Raw genomic sequence first — 19,244 nt, 5'->3', positions numbered from 1 at the left:
ACAGATTGAAAAGGAAGAACCATAGATTTTGAATGAACTAATGATGCATAGTTAGAAGCATCACCATAACAAAAGAAGAGCAAATGATACCAGAGTTCACAAAGAAGAGACTGTCCAAGAGATTAATAACAGTGCAGAGCTCTCAAAGTTTACTTCCTTTCAAGGACACTAAACAAACAAACAAACAAAAAAACCAAACCCATTACTGTTGAGTCATAGAGACCCTACAGGACAAAGTAGAACTGCCCCATAGGGTTTCCAAGGAGTGACTGGTGGATTTGAACTGCCAGCCTTTTGGTTCGCAGCAGAGTTCTTAACCACTGCACCAGTAGGGTTCCTTCAAGGACACAGTAATTTAAAATTTGAAATTAAATTAAAAATTAAAAGAACATGAAGTTGAGAAAATTCAACCCCTTTCATCCCATTAGATAGGAATAGAAGGAATATTCCTTCTGCAAGATAGGAATAGAAGGGATGTTCCCCCATATAACAAAAACCCATAAATAACATCACGCTCTTAGTGAGAGCGTTCTCATTAGGATCCGGAACAAGACAAGTATGCCCACTCTCAACACTGCTTTTCAACATTGGTCTGGAAGTCCTAGACAAAACAATTAGGCTAGGAAAAAAAAATAAAGGTAAAAACTCTCTCTTTTCACAGATGACATGATTCTATATGCAGAAAGCTCCAAAGATTCCATAAGAAAGCTATTAGAACTGATAAATAAATTCAGCAAAGTGGCAAGATACGAAGTCAACACACAAAAATCAGTAAGGTTTCTATACATCAGTAATGAGAAAGTAGAAAAGAAAACTAAGGAAACATTGCCATTTACAATACCATTTGTCTTAGTTGGGTTTTTTTAGAGGAGCAAAATTAGTGAGGCATACATACGTAAATATATAGAGAGAGATATACTTCAAGGAAATGGCTCATGCAATTGTGGGGACTGGCAAGTCTCAAATCTATAGGTCAGGCAGCAGGCTGGAGACTTCTGCAGGCTTACATCTCAAGACCCAGAGGTCAAACAACGAGAAGAGATAAGGTTGGAGAGAATGAGCTCTTCCAGAATATCCATTTATATTTTGCAGGCATACCACACTCTCAAGAAAATTCCCCTTTAAACTGATTGGCTGATCACATCAGATCATATCACATAAAGCAATTACATTATATTACATCATTGCATTGCGTTGCGTTGCGTTGCGTTGCATTGCGTTGCGTTGCGTTGCATTGCATTGCATTACGGAACAGCACCAGTCCAGTATCTGGCCAAACCACTGAGAATCAGCCTAGCCAAGTTGGCACATAAAATTAACCATCACAGCATCTAAAACATAAAGTACCTAGGGATAAATTTAACCAGAAAAGTGAAAGACTTGTACACAGAAAACTGTAAAACATTACTAAAAGAAGTTAAATACGGATGAAATAAATGAAGGACTTCCTGTGTGTGTGGATTGAATGGCTTAATAGTTACCATGTCAATACCACCCATCTTACGCTGGGTTCTCTAGAGAAGCAAAAACAGTGAAGTATATAAATATATATAGGGAGAGATTTATATCAAGGAAATGGCTTACACGTTTATAGAGGCTGGAGTTTCCCAAGTCCATGGGTCAGGCTGGAGGCTTCTCCTGACTCACATAGCTGCAGAGGCTGAAGAACCCAAGATCGCTAAGTGAATCTGCAGAGCTCTGGCTCACAAGCTACGGAGACTACCGAATCCCAATATCAGCAGGTAAGATGGCAGGCAAGCTGCTACTTCAAGTACCAGGTACTGGAGGTCAGATGAACAGGAGCCAGCCACAGGATCCAGAGGGCACAAAAGTCCATGAGCCTTGCCAGAAAGTCCACCTATGTTGAATGCAGGCCAAACCCCCAAGGAAATTCCCTTTCAACTGATTGGCTACTCACAGCAGATCCCATCATGGAGGTGATCACATTATATCACATTATATCAGATCTCATCATGGAAGTGATTGCATTATTATACTGCTGCCAAAGTACATCATAACTGCCAAACCACTGAGAATCATTACTCAGGCAAGTTGACACAAACCTTAATGATCACACCACCCAACCCAAAGCAATCTATAAATTCAATGCAATCCCAATCAAAATTCCAATGGCCTTTTTTGCAGAAATTGAAAATCCAATCTTCAAATTTATGTGAAAGGGCAAGGGACCCCGAATAGCTGAAGCAATTTTGAAGAAGAATCAAGTAGGACTCACACACCCTGATTTCAAAATATACTATAAAACCATAATAATTGAAACATCTTGGTACTGGTATAATAGACTTGTACACAAATGGAACACATTTTAGAGTCCAGAAATAAATACAAACATATTTTTGACAAGGATGCTAAATCTATTCAAGGGGAAAACGGTGCTGGAAAAATTGGATTTCCACATGCAGAAGAATGAATCAGGATCTTTGCCTCACACCATATACAAAAACCAATTCAAAAAGGATCAAGGACCTAAATGTAAAAACTAAAACCATAATATTGTTAGCAGAAAATAGAGGCATGGCTGCAGGACCTAGTTTTTTAAAATGAATTATCAGATGTAATGACAAAAGCACGAGCCGCAAAAGACATAGATAAATGGAGCCTCATAAAAATGAAAATACTTCTGTTCATCAAAGGACATTATCAAAAAAGTAAAAAGACAACCTACAGATTAGGAAAAAATTGGGGGGATCCACATATCTGATAAGGGTCTAATATCCAAAATTTATTTTTAAAAAACTTCTATGACTTAAAAACAAAACAAAAAAAAACCCAATCAAAACATGGACAGAGGACTTGAACAGGCATTTCACCAAAAACGATATTGAAAGGGCCAACAAGCATATAAGAAAAGTGCTCAGTGTCATTAGCCATTACAGCAATACCTATTTCTGTCAAACCTTGGTTCTCACCCATGGTAACCCTATAGGACAGAGTAGAACTGCCCCATAGAGTTTCCAAGGCTGTAAATCTTTACAGAAGCAAAATGTCACATCTTTCTCCAGCAGAGCAGCTGGTGGATTTGAACCACCAACCTTTTGGTTAGTGCTCACCATTAGGAAAATGCAAATCAAAACTCCAATGTGATATCACTTCATTCCCATTATAATGGCATTGATTTTTTTTAAATGGAAAACAACAGGTATTTCCAAGGTTGTAGAGAAACTGGAACCCTCATCTACTGCTGGTGGCAACGTAAAACAGTACTGCCACTGTGGAAAACAGTTTGGTGGTTCCTGAAAAAGTTGAACTTAGAACTACCATATGACCCAGCAATTCTACTCCTAGGTACGTACCCAAAAGAATTAAAAGCAGGAACACAAACAAATACCCGTACCTCAGTGCTCATTGCAGCACTATTCACAATAACCAAAAAATGGTAACAGCCTAAGTGTCCATCAACAGAAGAATGATTAAACAAAATGTGATGCATAAATACAATGGAATATTAGTCAATCATGAAGAGAAAGGAAGTCCTGAAGCATGCCACTACATATATGAACTTTGAAAACATCATACTGAGTGAAATGAATTAGTCACAGATGGACAAATATTATATAATGTCACTTATATGAAATATAAGTGACATTATATAAATAAGCAAATATATAGAAAAAAACAAACAAAAAGTGGTTACCAAAGGTGGGAGGGAAGGCAAAAGGGAAACATTTTGCTTAGGGTGCATTGAATTTATGTCAATGGTGATGAGATAGTTTGGCAAATAATAGGGAGAATGGTAGGTAACATGAGGAGTGTAATCAATGTCACTGAATTATACATGTAGAAATTGTTGAATTGGAGAGTGTTTTGCCATGTATATTTTCATGATAAAAAAGGAACATAAGGTTACAAATGATTTTCTGTTTTTTTATTAGCATACTTTTTAAAATGACTGTATTACATTGGCCACTATTTTGAAAATACATGGAACTTATGAATAAATCATTAGGCTATTTTAAGAATCAAATAAATAAATGCTGAATTTCTACTGTGTGCAGGACCGATACTGAATGTTTGAGGGATACAAAGATGAATAAAATAGGAGCTTCTGTATTAAAAAAAAAAAAATTTTTTTTTTTTTTTAGGACCTTACAAATTTAATGGACAGAAGGAAGCTCAATAGCAACATTTAAGGGCAAGTTTGAGAAAATATCAGAAGAGGTATATGGCAAAGCAGTGAGTGTAAAAGCCAAGTAAAAAGGACAGATGTAAACTTAGCAGTTGCAAGAAGGTAGGCTGGGGTGATCACGGAAGGCTTTATGGAACAGACAGAATTTGAGTTGGCTGTTTAACGAATGATTTATATTTTGAGTGCCCATACCCACCCATGCATACCCATACACACACACAAAGCTGCATTCTATTAAATATCTGTCAAATAGACCATTCATATATAATTTACAACCTGTTCTTTTGAATACATAGCTAATATTATTTTCACTTGTTGTTAGTTTCTGTCAAGTCCATTCCAACTCATGGTGACCCCAAGTGTTACAAAGTATTACTAATCCATAGAATTATCTTGGCTGTAATCTTAATGGAATCAGATTGCCAGGCCTTTCCTTCCATAGTATTTCTGGGTAAGTTCAAACTACCAATCTTTAGGTTAGCAGTCAAGCACCGTTTGCTCTACCTAGGGATCTATTATTTTCACTTAGCAAATTCCGTTTCTTTTGTTTCATTGGACCACAAAACATTTCAAACCTGTTACAATAAACTCAGGTGCTTGCAGAATACAAATCATTTTAAAATGAAAATTATTAGAATTTTTTGCAACAAAGTGCAGTGCTAATTGATGGACTCTTGCCCATTTTGGGGGTGGAAGAGGGGCTTCTTTTACTTGGCCCTGTCACCATCATAGAGCTACCAACCCTACTTCTTCTCTTTGTCAAACTTTCTACTTCATGTTCTGCTGAATTCCATGTTTATTTTCTGTGGTTTTACAGAATTTTTTTCTCCCAAATACAACCAATAATCTTCTAATCATCGGCCCTAATGGCCAAACCCAAGCAAAACAAGACCATTCTTGAGCTATTAGCAAACACTGTTTCTTGCCCCTCCTTTTCTTGAAACAGAAACCCTGGTGGCATAGTGGTTAAGTGCTGTGGCTGCTAACTAAATGGTTGGCAGTTTTAACCCACCAGGCGCTCCTTGGAAACTCTATGGGGCAGTTCTACTCTGTCCTATAGGGTCGCAATGAGTTGGTATCGACTCAACAGAAGTGGGTTTGGTTTTTAGTTTGTTTTTTCTTGAAACAGTTTGGTAAATTTGGGGTCATAGTGTTTCCTCTATCTTCTCAAGGACCCCTTCTTTTTCTTTTTCTTCCCCCACTCCTTAAGTGCATTCATTTCCAAAAACTCACTCTTGGCCTCCTGTGCTTTCTTCAGTGAAATCACAAGGAATCAACTCTTTCCTCTGCAAAGATAACTCTCAAATCTGTTTTTGTAGTCCTAACCTCTCACCCCAAACACCAATTCAGTTTCTCAAACTATCTCCAGAAAATTTCCATATGGAGGTTCTGTTGTCACCTAAATCTTAAGCAGACAGAAAAGGCCACATAAACCAGAGACTCCATCAGCCTGAGACCAGAAGAACTAGATGGTGCCCAGCTACAACCAATGACTACTCTGACAGGGAGCACAACAGAGAACCCCTAAGGGATCAGGAGAGCAGTGGGATGAAGACCTCAAATTCTCATAAAAAGACCAGACTTAATGGTCTGACTGAGACTAGAAGGACCCCAGAGGTCATGGCCCCCAGACCTTCTGTTAGTCCGAGACAGGAACCATTCACAAAGCCAACTCTTCAGACAGGGATTGGACTGGACAGTGGGATAGAAAATGATATTGGTGAAGAGTGAGCTTCTTGGATCAAGTAGACACATGAGACTATGTTGGCATCTCCTGTCTTAAGGGGAGATGGGAGGGTGGAGGAGGTCAGAAGCTGGATGTATGGACATGAAAAGAAATAGAGGAGGAAAGGATTGTGCTGTTTCATTAGGGGGAGAGCAATTAGGAGTATATAGCAAAGTGTACATAAATTTTCCTATGAGAGACTGACTTGATTTGTAAACTTTCACTTAAAGCACAATAAAAAATTTTTAAAAAGATTGGTTTCCTCATTCCTCAAACATTCTTGTACATTTATGCATCCACACCGTTACATATCCTAGTGCTCAAACTAGATGCCTTTTCCTCTGCTCTCATTTCTTCAAATCCTGCTTTGTCTTCAAGGCCTCTATGAAGACTTTCTGTCTAACAATCAATGCACACGGTTTTCTTCCTTTGCTTAATTCCTAGGACAGCCAACAGGATTCGTATAGGTGAAATCTGCAGTTAAGGGCAAGGAAATCATTGCAAGTGAGTGTCCTTAGGGAGGCTGGAATGTGCAAGACATTTTTAAAGGGAAACGAGTAAGCCTTTCTGACTTGAGTGACAGATTCATGGAGGGCAGTTCTGGGTGGTAAGTTTGGAATGATGAACGCTGTGGGGACTTTTAGTGTCAAGCCAAGGAGTATCTACTGCTGTGAATTCATCAGAAACTTGTTTACATTTAATATTATTTTAATTTCATGCTATTTTATTAATGAAAAATTATTTAGAAATTGCTGATCAATGGATGCAATAGCACTCCCTTTTAAAACAATGAAAATATTCATTTATCTAGAAAATTCTGTTCCCTGAATGTTCTGATTAAAAGCGAGTTTATTATATTTACTTTAGCTTTATTTGTTATCACTGTTATATTTTCTTACTTGAATCATTTTCGATTTAATGCTATCTTTAATGTCACAAGTTTATAGATGCCAATAAGTGAACAATGAAATAAGATTAAATGCAATAATATATATGATCATGTGATGGCTGAAAAAACAGGACCTAAAAGCTGGGACCTTTCTTTGAAATGTAGCCCTTTTTATTTAAAAAAAAATTCTTTTGTATTTTCCTTCAAAACTGTAATCAGTTTGGTACCAATATGTAGTACATAGTTACTTTATGCAGTGAAGCTATGTTATGGATGAGACTATGTTATAAGTTAGTTCTTCCAACATTTCTTACTGTAGTTCCTTGGTGTAGCAGAGGGTCAGGTGGGAGAAGAGCTACTCAAAAACATCATATTGTAAGGTGCCCTCTTTAGGTGAAAACCAGTATGAGAAACTATGGGAACCTTAAGGTGTGACAATAGAAAAAAAAAATCTGTTGCCATCGAATTGACTCTGACTCATAGAACTCATAAAATCAGGTGGAAAATATGGTTGGAGCTATGTAGAAAATTGTTTTCTTAAAAGTATTGGGATTAAATTGTAAATTAAATGGTACAGGAACAGCTTTAGCATAACTGAGGATTCTTGATAACTTTATGACTTGGAACAGTCATGCCCAGTCTCTGGGCATCAGTTTTCCACACTGTAAAACATGGGACTGAGATGATATGGAAGAGAGGAGGTTGTACTTAGAAAATCTCTCAAAGGTTCCAGATGATGCTGACATTCTGTGGTTCTAGAATTTAGTTTCAAACATAATTCTAGGAAGAGCTCTGGGCCCTTCACTCAACATCAGCAATATTTATTGAAAATTCTATGCAACGTTTGTTATGGATAGAATTGTGTCCTCCAAAAATATGTGTTGTAAATCCTAACCCCTATACTTGTGGATTTAATCCCATTTGGGAATAAGATTTTCTTTGTCATGTTAATGAGGCCATCAGTTTAGGGTGTGTCTTAAACCAATCATTTTTGAGATACCAAAGGAGAAGATTAGGCACAGATCCAGGCAAGCATAGATGGGGAAAGATAGATGCCATGCCACATAAAGATCACCAAGGAACTGAGCAACAGAAGCTGAAAAAAGAAAATGGCATTTCGCCAGTGCTGACAGAGTATTTCCCTAGAACTGACACCCACAATTTAGGTTTCTAGCCTCCTAAACTGTGAGAAAATAAATTTTTGTTTGTTAAAACCACCTACTTGTGGTATTTCTGTCATAGCAGCACTAGATAACTAAGGGAGCCCTGGTGGCGTAGTGGTTAAGAACTCAGCTGCTAACCAAAAGTTGGTAGTTTGAATCTACCAGCTGCTTGCTAGAAACCTGATGGGGCAGTTCTACCTTGTCCTATAAGATCACTATGAGTCGGAATTGACTCAATGGCAACAAGTTTGGTTTATTGAAACCCTGGTGGCATAGTGGGTAAGAGCTATGGCTGCTAACCATAAGAAAGGCAGTTCAAATCAATCAGGTGCTCCTTGGAAAATCCATGGGGAAGTTCTCTTCCATCCTATAGGGTTGCTATGAGTCAAAATCAACTCCACAGCAACGAGTTTGGTTTTTTGGTTTTAGATAACTAAGTCACTGCCCTAAATATATTTCAGCACTTGCTTGCTCATACTTTAAAGGAAATAGAAACTTCCTACCCCTGCAGTCCCACCATGGGTAGTAACCATGTTTTGTATTCTTTGGCCCCATTGCACTGGCTATGACTGACTGGGTCACAAATGAGTACTTAACAAGACAAATTTATTCCTAGGCTTTGCATGGATTTATGACCCGTGGATCCTAGCTTACAAAAGATGAAGTAAGCCAAGCAAACTCTACTCTGAGACAGTTAGCAATGGAAGCAGAAGCCAAAAGGATGAATTGAGAATTGCCATAATAATTATTGCAAATGTTCGTGTTGCACTTGCTATATATGCCAGCCAAATATTAATTCATTCAACCCTCACAACAGCCTATGCAGTAGATTCTGTTTCTGTTATTATCATCATCATCGAGCAAATGAGTAAATGGAATCACAGAGAAAGTAAGTAACTTCTCAGGGATGCCCAGGCAGAGCTAAGATTGAAACCCAGACGGTCTGGCTCCAGAGTCTGTGCTATTAACTACTACTCTATATAGTCATGGATTTCAAGTATAGCAAGTCAAAGGGCCACATGCAAGCTGAAGTTTTGAGCAAATAGAAATAATAAAGTAGAGGTAGAGGAAACTGGATTGCAAAAAAACAGAGGACATGGCAGACTCACAGACAGAAGGAGGGATATCAAGGGAAGGACTATGGAGCCCAAGAGGGAGTGACCTGCTTGAATAATAATAATAGTTAATATTTATAATAAAAACTTATTAAGTGCCAGCTTAGTTCTTAATCCCCACATATTTATTACGAAGTGTGGTTATTATTCTCTTTTTAAAGATGGATAAATTGAGGCACAGATTCATTCATTGAGTTGCATATGGTCACACAGTTGGACAGTGGCAAAACCAGAATTTGATTTCAAAGTTTATACTTGTAACTACCCCACTTCTATCCCATTTCCTGTTCCTGTGAGGCCCGGCTATACATAAACTACTGCCCTTAACTTTCCTTGAGACCCTGTATATATTTAACCTAACCCTGGCCCCTTTTATTTGAGCTAAACCTGTTGGGTCTCTGTTCTTGCAAAGAAAACAATGTTAACTGAAACATACAATGCCACATCAGATGGTGTAGAGGAGGATATAAAGGTGTTTAACATGATCCCTTCTCTCAAAAAATTGGAAATCTAATTGGAACAATAGGCTATCAAGGTAGAAAATCACTAATAATAACAGGTATTATGTATGCAGTATTTGTTGACAGGGTGATGAGGGAGTGAAGACCGAGGTTAGAACAATGGCTCCTGAAGCTCTAAGATGTATAGAAGGTTCATGTCTGGTTCCTTTAGCCTTGACTACCTGAAGTTGGTCACTTGGTAAACACTACTGCAAAAGCTTCTACAGAATTTGAAGACACATTTCCAAGTTCACTCTCATCACAAAGAAAATCCAATCTTATAGAAATTCCCCTTTCACAAGCATTCCACTGAGGTGGGTTTGGGTACCATCTGCTTCTAACACTCATTGGGTTTTTGAAAGGAATCATTGTGACTGCCAGGAACCACAGCAGAAGGCCAAATGGACAACTGGAAGTCACACTCCAGTTTACCCACTTGCCTTTTATTATCAAGATATAGAATTAGCCAGAATGGCTGAGAAGGTCACATAACTCAATCCTAAAAATAGTTTTCACTAAAAAATCTTAAAATGCAAAATCTCTGGGGGATTGTACCAGCCAGATACCAACCTAGGAAATGAACTCTTGAGGACTATTCAAAACCAAAAGATTTACAGCAAGGAACCAGAGAGGTTAATCTGCAAATGACAACAACTTCAGAACAATAAAAGAGGGAATAAACAATGTAAGTATAGAATTTTCTAATGGAGAGGAAAGCAAGGCAATACCAAGTGATAATAGACTGATTCAAACCTAGGAAGTTAAGGGTAAATTTCAAGGTAACCACAAAGAAAGTTAGCAAATGTATTCATCAAAATAAAGAACAAAAATGTAAAGTTTAAAAAGCAGTACAAAATGACAGCAATAAACTCACACTTATCAATTTTATTACACTGAACATAAATGGCCTAAATGCACCCATAAAGAGGCACAGAGTGACAGAATGGATTTAAAAAAAAAGGATCCATCAATATGCTGTCTACAAGAGACAGGTCTTAAAAACAAAGATGTAAATTTATTAAAAATCAAAGGAAGGAAAAAAATACATTCAGCAAACAGCTACCAAAAAAGAGCAGGAGTGACAATACTAATCTCTGATAAAATAGACTTTAAAACAAAATTCATAATACCAGACAAAGAAGGACACTAAATAATGATTAAAAGGATGAGCCATCATGAAGAAATAATCATAATAAATATCTACTCACGCAATGACAGGGCTCCAAAATACATAAAATAAACTCTAACAGCACTGAAAAGAGAAACTGACTCTTCCACAATAATAGTAGGAAACTTCAACACACCACTCTCGGTAAAGGACAGAACATCCAGAAAGAAACTCAACAAAGATACAGAAGATCTAAAGGACACACTCAGCCAATTTGCCCTCATAGACATATATAGAACACTCTATCCAACAGCCGCAAAGTACTCATTCTTTTGCAACGCACATGGAATGTTCTCCAGAATAGACCACATCTTAGGTCACAGAGCAACCCTCAACAAAATCCAAAATATTGAGATAATGCAAAGTATCTTCTCTGACCACAATGCACCAAAGTAGAAATTAACAACAGGAAGAGGAAAGGGAAAAAACAAAACAAAACAATTACATGGAAACTGAATAACACCCTGCATAAAAACCACTCAGTAATAAAAGAAATCAGAGGTGGAATAAAAAAATTCCCAGAATCAAACGAGAATGAAAACATCATACCAAAACCTTTGGAACACAGCAAAGGCAGTGCTCAAAGGTAGATTTATAGCAAAAGATGCACACATCAAAAAAGGAGAAAGGGACAAAATCAAAGAATAAATCCTACAAATCAAACAGAAAGAGAACAGAAAAAGAGGCCCACAGCCTCCAGAAGAAATTAAATAATAAAGATCAGAGCAGAAAAAAATGAAATAGAGAATAGAAAAATAATAGAAAGAATCAACAAAACCAAAAGCTGGTTCTTTGAAAAGGTGAACAAAATCAGCAAAACCACTGGCCAAACTGACAAAAGAAAAACAGGGCAGGACAAAAATAACCCAAATAAGAAATGAAATGGAGACACTACAACAGACCCAACTGAAATATAAAGGATCATAACAGAGTATTATAAAAAACTATACTTCAATAAATTTAAAAACCTAGAGAAAAAGGACAAATTTCTAGAAACACACTACCTCTCCAAATTAACACAAACTGAAGTTGAAAATCTGAACAGACCCATAAAAAGAGAAAAGATTGAAAAGGTAATGAAAAAACTCCCAACAAGAAAAAGCCCTGGCCCAGATGGCTTCACCAGGGAATTCTACAAAACATTCAGAGAAAAGTTTAAGCCAGTTATTACTCAAACTATTTCGGAGCACAGAAAAGGAAGGGATACTTCTGAATTCATTCTATGAAGCCAGCATAACCCTGATACCAAAACCAGGCAAAGACACCACAAAAAAAGAAAATTACAGACTAATATCTCTCATGAATGTAGATGCAAAAATTGTCAACAAAATTCTAGCCAATAGAATTCAGCACCATATCAAAAAAATAATATACCACTACCAAGTAGAATTCATACAAGGTATGCAAGGATGGTTCATTAGAAAATCAATCGAAGTAATTTACCACAAAAATAGAAAAGAAAAGAATCACCTGATCATCTCAATCAATGCAGAAAAGGCATTCAATAAAGTTCAACACCCATGTCTGATAAAAACTCTCAGTAAAATAGGTATAGAAGGGAAATTCCACCACATAAGGAAGGGCATGTATACAAAACCAACAGCCAATATCATTCTAAATGGAGAGAGTCTGAAAACATTCCTCTTGAGAACAGGAACAAGACAAGGATGTCCTTTATCACCACACGTATTTAATATTCTGTTGGAAATCCTAGCTGGAGCAATAAGGCAAGAAAAAGAAATGAAGGGTATCCAAATTGGTAATGAAGAAGTAAAACTGTCCCTATTTGCCTATGATATGATACTGTACATAGAAAACCCAAAAGACTCTATGAGAAAACTACTGGAGGTAATAGAAAGTTTCAGCAGAGTAGCAGAATACAAGATAAACCTACAAAAATCAGCTGGCTTCCTATGCACCAATAAAGAGAGCGATGAAAAGGAAATCAGGAAAACAATACCATTTATAATAGCCCCTATAAAAATAAAATACTTGGGAATAAATCTAACCAGGGATTTGAAAGACTTATACAAAGAAATCTACAAAACACTACTGCTAGAAACCAAAAGAGATCTTCATAAATGGAAAAACATACCATACTCATGGATAGGTAGACTCAATATTGTGAAAACGACAATTCTACTCAAAGCACTTTACAAGTGCAATGCAATCCCGATCCAAATACCAACAACATTCTTTAAAGAGATGGCAAAAATTATCATTAACTTCATATGGAAATGGAAGAAGCCCCGGAATAGTAAAGCAGTATTGAAGAAGAAGAAGAAAGTAGGAGGACTAGCACTACCTGACCTCAGAACCTACTATACAGCTACAGTAGTCAAAACAGCCTGGTGCTGGTACAATGACAGATACATTGACCAATGGAACAAAATTAAGAACCCAGATGCATATCCATCTACCTGTGGTCACCTGATCTTCGACAAGGGCCCAAAGTTCATCAAATGGGGAAAAGACATTCTTTTTAACAATAGTGCTAGCAAACCTGGATGTCCATGTGCAAAAAATGAGACAGGATCCATACTTCATACCATACACAAAAACTAATTCAAAATGGATCAAAGACCTAAATATAAGGTCAAAAACTATAAAGATCATAGAAGAAAAAATAGATCAATGCTAGAGGCTCTAATACATGGCATTAACAGGTTACGAGCCATAACTAACAACATACAAATCTTCTAAAAACTAAACATTTATACTCATCAAAAGACTTCACCAAAAGAGTAAAAAAAAAGAACCTATAGACTGGAAAAAATAAATTTGCCTATTACAAATCCAACAAAGGTTTAATCTCTAAAATCTATAGGAAAATCCAACACCTTTACAACAAAAAAAAAGGAATAATCCAGTTAAAAAATAGGCAAAGGCAATTAATAGACACTTCACCAAAGTTTTTTTTTTCACCAAAGAAGAGATTCAGCAGCTAACAGACACATGAGGAAATGGTTGAGATCACTAGCCATTAAAAGGAAAAACCCATTGCCATCAAGTCGATTCCAATTCAGTGACCCTATAGGACAGAGGGGAACTGCCCCATAGAGTTTCCAAGGAGCACCTGGTGGATTCAAACTGCTGACCTTTTGGTTAGCAGCCATAGCACTGAACCACTGCACCATCAGGGTTTCCCATTAGCCATGAGAGAAATGCAATCAAAGCCACAACGAGATGCCATCTCACCCTGGCATTACTGGCACCAATCAAAAATAAAAAAGAACAAATGTTGGAGAGGTTGCAGAGAGATTGGAATTCTTGTGCACTGCTGGTGGGAATGCAAAATGAAGCAACCTTTTTGGAAAGCCATATGGCACTTCCTTAGAAAGCTAGAAATAGAAATACCACATGATCCAGCAATCCCACTCCTAGGAATATAGCCTAGAGAAAATAAGAGTCGTTACACGAATAGACATGTGCACATCCATGTTCATTGCAGCATTGTTCACAACAGCAAAAAATGGAAAAAACCTAGATACCCATCAACAGATGAATGGATAAACAAACTATGGTACTGTGGTTTATACACACAATGGAGTACTACTCAGAGATAAAGAACAATGATTAATCTGTGAAGCATCTCACAACATGGGAGAATCTGGACGGCATCATGCTGAGTGAAATAAGTCAATCACAAAAGGGCAGATATGTATGAGACCACTACTATAAAAAATCATGAAAAGGTTTACACATAAAAGGAAACAATCTTTGACGGTTATGAGAGGAGGGGTGGGGATGGAAAAACACTAGACAATAGATAAGTGGTGATTCTGGTAAAGGGTAAGACAGCACACAGTGCTGGGGAAGCCAGCACAACCTGTACAAGGCAAGGTCATGGAAGCTCCATAGACACATCCAAACTCCCTGAGAGACCGAATTGCTGGGCTTAGGGCTGCGGGGACCATGGTGTCAAGGAACATCTAGCCCAACTGGCACAACATAGTTTATTAAAAAAATGTTCTACATTCTACTTTGGTGCATAGTGTCAGGGGTCTTAAAAGCCTGCGAGTGGCCATCTAAGGTACTCCACTGGTCTCACCCCTTCAGGAGCAAGGGAGAATGAAGAAAACTAAAGATACAAGGGAAAGATTAGTCCAAAGGACCAATGGACCACAACTTCCACGGCCTCCACCAGACTGAGTTCAGTACAACTAGATGGTGCCCGGCTACCACCACTGACTGCTCTGACAGGGATCACAATAGAGGGTCCTGGCCAGAGCTGGAGAAAAATGTAGAACAAAATTCTAACTCACAAAAAAAGACCAGACTTTCTGGTCTGACAGAGACTGGAGAAACCCCGGGAGTATGGCCCCTGGGCACCGTTTTAGCTCATAAATGAAGTAACTCCTGAGGTTCACCCTTCAGTGAAAGATTAGACAGGCCTACACATAAATCAGAGACTACATCAGCCTGAGACCAGAAGAACTAGATGGTGCCTGGCTACAGCCGATGACTGCCCTGACAGGGAACACAACAGAAAATCCCTGATATGTCAGGAGAACAGTGGGATGTAGACCTCAAATTATCATAAAAAGACCAGACTTAATGGTCTGACTGAGCCTAGAAGGACCCTGGAGGTCATGGTCCCCAGACCTTCTGTTAGCCCAAGACTGGAATCATTCCCAAAGCCAACTCTTCAGAGAGGGGTTGGACAGGACTATAAGACAGAAAATGATACTGGTGAGGAGTGAGCTTCTTGGCTCAAGAAGACACATGAGACCATGTGGGCAGCTCCAGTCTAGAGTCGAGATGAGAAGGCAGAGGTGGACAGGAGCTGGCTGAATGGACATGGGGAATACAGGGTGGAGAGGAGGAATGTGCTGTCTCATTAGGGGGAGAGCAACTAGGAGTACATAGCAAGGTGTATATAAATTTTTGTATGAGACACTGGCTTAATTTGTAAACTTTCACCTAAAACACATACACGCAAAAAAATGATTAAATGGCCCCATAAAACGAAATGAGACTAAAGGGCCACAGCAACCCAGGGGCAAGGACTAGAAGGCAGGAGGGGGCAGGAAACCTGGTAATAGGGAACCCAAGGTTGAGAAAGGAAAGTGTTGACATGTCATGAGGTTGTTATCCAATGTCGTAAAGTGGTATATATATACTGTTTAATGAGAAGCTAGTTTGTTCCATAAACCTTCATCTAAAACATAATAAAAAATATATGTATCTCTGGGGGAATCTGTTATTGTGTGTGTTTGTATTTGTGTGTCTTCTTTTTTTTGTAATTAGGGAGTGAAAAGGATTGAAATGATTCCTTATTTTAGCTTTGGACTGCCTCCTAAGGAATTGTACCAATTCTGACTTCAAAGGAAAAAAAATTACTTTATAAACCCCACAGGACCATTAAAAATTAAATTCCTAAGCAGTCATCAAGTGAATCAGTATGAGTAAGGATACAATAAAGCTTCATTAATTCAAACTAATTGGAAGATAGAGGAAGTGAGTAGTATGAATTATAGAATATTTTAAAAGGAATGTAATTTATGACATTCAAGTGTTTATAGTAACTAAAAGTAGACTCGCTATTGTATAGTCGAAGTCCTTGGGGGATTTGCATTAAGAGCAGGTTTTTCCGTCCATGTCTTTTAGTTCATATAATTTTTTCAGCCCAGAGTGCTTTTGTGTCCAACGACCAGATGCATATTGATCTTTCAAGATTTGAATGCTGCCTACTCTTTCATGCCTTTTTCTGATACATTCAACTGGACTTTCTTCTGCATTGCTTTGCAGTTCTTTGAGTTCCTATCTGTCAGATGCTTGGAGGCATGGACCAGGATTTAGTAATCTCTGTATCGACTATTCTTTTATCGACTATATCATTTAGTGTTGTGTCTTATACATTAAGGTATCTCAAAACATGCCTGATAAGTGCATTTACTAACAATTATTGATGTATACTGTTATAGACTTTTTAAAGGGTCATATCATTTTGAGTTCAGAAATGAAAGAAATTCAGTAGGATGTGTGGTAAAGAAAGCAGTCAACAGCAAGCAGTTACAAGTCTAAAATAGGTTAGATCTAATATTATAGTACCCTCAAATGAGAGAGCCCTAAGAATCTTGGAAACTATTTGGTTCAACCCTTTCACGTTTTAAAAAGTGCTTTATTGAGATGCAATTTACATACCATTAAAGTTCAATTGTTTAAAGTGTATAATCCAGTGGTTTTTAGTATATTCAAAGAGCTGTGGAAAGATCAAAATAATCTCATTTTAAAACATTATTATTATCCTTTCAAAAACAACCCATTGGCAGTCACTCTGACTTCCCTCCCTCTTCCCAATCCAATCCAGTCTTACACAACCACTTTCTGTCTCTGTAGATTTGCCTATTTCATATAAATGGAATCTTACAATATGTGGTCTTTTGAGATTAGCTTTTTTCACTTAACAAAATATTTTCAAGGTTCATCCATGTTATAGCATAAACCAGTGTTTCATTCCTTTTATTGCCAAATAATATTCCATTGTATAAATATACCACGTTTGTTTACACATTCATCAATTGATGGACATTTGTGTTTTTCCACTTTTTAGGTGTTATGACTAATGCTGCTATAGACATTTGTGTATAGGTTTTTGTGTGAATGTATGTTTTCATCTCTCTTGGATATATACTAGGAGTGAAATTGTCACATCTTATGGTAAGTTTTTTAACTTTTTGAGGAACTACTGTGGTGCAATTAATTACTTTTGTGTGTGGCCTTTCCAGCCATGGCCTTGTAACTCCCACCCAGGTGATTGTGTGATAGGGTAATTATGTCTTACCAAGCGGATCAGTCAGTTTTGCCTTAAAAGAGAGTCAATTCCAGAACAGAGAGGAGGAACCCATCACCACCAAGAAAGGAAACCAGCAGCAGAGGCCCAGCAGCAGGAGATGGTGTGGTGGGCTTCCCGACCTACGGAGAAAGAAAGCTGAGTCTCCCTGGGTAGATACTGAGGGCTAGAGAGAGGCATGCCTACAAGCATGGCTGGAAAGAGGCTATCCTGATGGAAGAACTGTACCCTAAGTGTTCTTGAGCCTGAATTGTAACTGTTACTTCCCTAATAAACCCCATAATTGTGGGTATGGTCTGTGAGTTCTGTGTGGCCATTGCACTGAATTATCGAACCCAGTAAACAGTGCTGTGAGAGGGACTGTTGGTGTCAGAATTGGTAAAGATAGGGAGAAAAAAAGGCATGTCTGACCTCCTTCTCATGGGAATCAGCCTTGGGCTGTTGACTTTGCTTCTCCTTTCCCCTGTGAAGTTAGGGGAGATCAGACACCACCCCCAGTTTTACAACTACCAAACTTTTTTCCAAAAAGGCTACACCATTTGACATTCTCACTAACATATGAGGATTCTGATTTCTCCACATCTTCATCATCATATTTATTGTATACCTTTTTGATAATAGCCATCTGTATAAATTATCTACTGCTGCTGTAACAGGAATATCACAAGTAGATGTCTTTAAAGAACAGAACTTTATTCTCTCACAGTCTAGGAGGCTGGAAGTCCGAATTCAGGGCACCAGCTCCCAGGGAATGCGTTCTCTCTCTGTTGGTGCTGGGGGGAAGTCTTCTCATCAAACTTCCTCTGGTTTAGGAGCTTCTCAGCACAGGGACTCCAGACCCAAAGGAATCACTCCACCCCTGGCGCTTCTTTCGTAGTGGCATGAGGTCCCTCTCCTCTCTGCTTGCTTCTCTCTTTAATATCTCAAAAGAGATTGACTCAAGATACAACCTAACCATGTAGATTGCGTCCTGCCTTATTAAGATAACTGCCTCTAATCTTACCTCATTAACATCAGATTTAGGATTTACAACACATAGGATAACCACATCAGATCACAAAATGGTGGAAAACCACAAAAAACTGGGAATCTTGGCCTAGCCAATTTGACACACACTTTGGGGGGACACAATTCAATCCATAATGTTCTACCCATTGGCAACCCCAAAATTCATGTCTTTGCTACACATGAAACACATACATCCCATCTAGTCATCTCAAAAGTTTTGAATCAACTCCAAGTCCAAATTCCATCCTGGGGCAAAATTCCTCTTCTTCTGCGAAATCTAGAATACAAGTTATCTGCTTCCAAAGTACAGTGGTGGAACTGGCCCAAGGTAGACATTTCCATTACAAATGGGAGAAATTGGAGGGAAAGAAAGAATAACAGGTACCAACCAAGCAAGTCAGCAGAACACATTACATTAGCTCTCAAGTCTTGAAAATATTCCTCTGTTCTCTGAGACCATTTAGGCAATGGCTCTGCCTTCTAGACTTTGGGTGTTGGCTACAGTCTCCAGATTTTGAGTAGAGGCCCCCCAGCTCTGGGCTTCAGCTATGCCTTCCAGGCCCACTGGAATAGCAACTCTGCTCCCTCACATTTGGGCAGCCCCAATTTCCTAGTTCATATGAGTGGTGACATTAATCCTCAGCCCCAGCAGGCCCCATCCTTCTGCCCATAGGGCATGGCAGCCCTGCCCCCTCAGCTTTGGGCAGCTTATCTGGACTCATCTTGCAGGCA

The sequence above is a fragment of the Elephas maximus genome, chromosome X, assembly GCF_024166365.1.
Source record: "Elephas maximus indicus isolate mEleMax1 chromosome X, mEleMax1 primary haplotype, whole genome shotgun sequence".
NCBI lineage: Eukaryota > Metazoa > Chordata > Mammalia > Proboscidea > Elephantidae > Elephas > Elephas maximus.
This window is presented reverse-complemented; position numbering follows the sequence as displayed.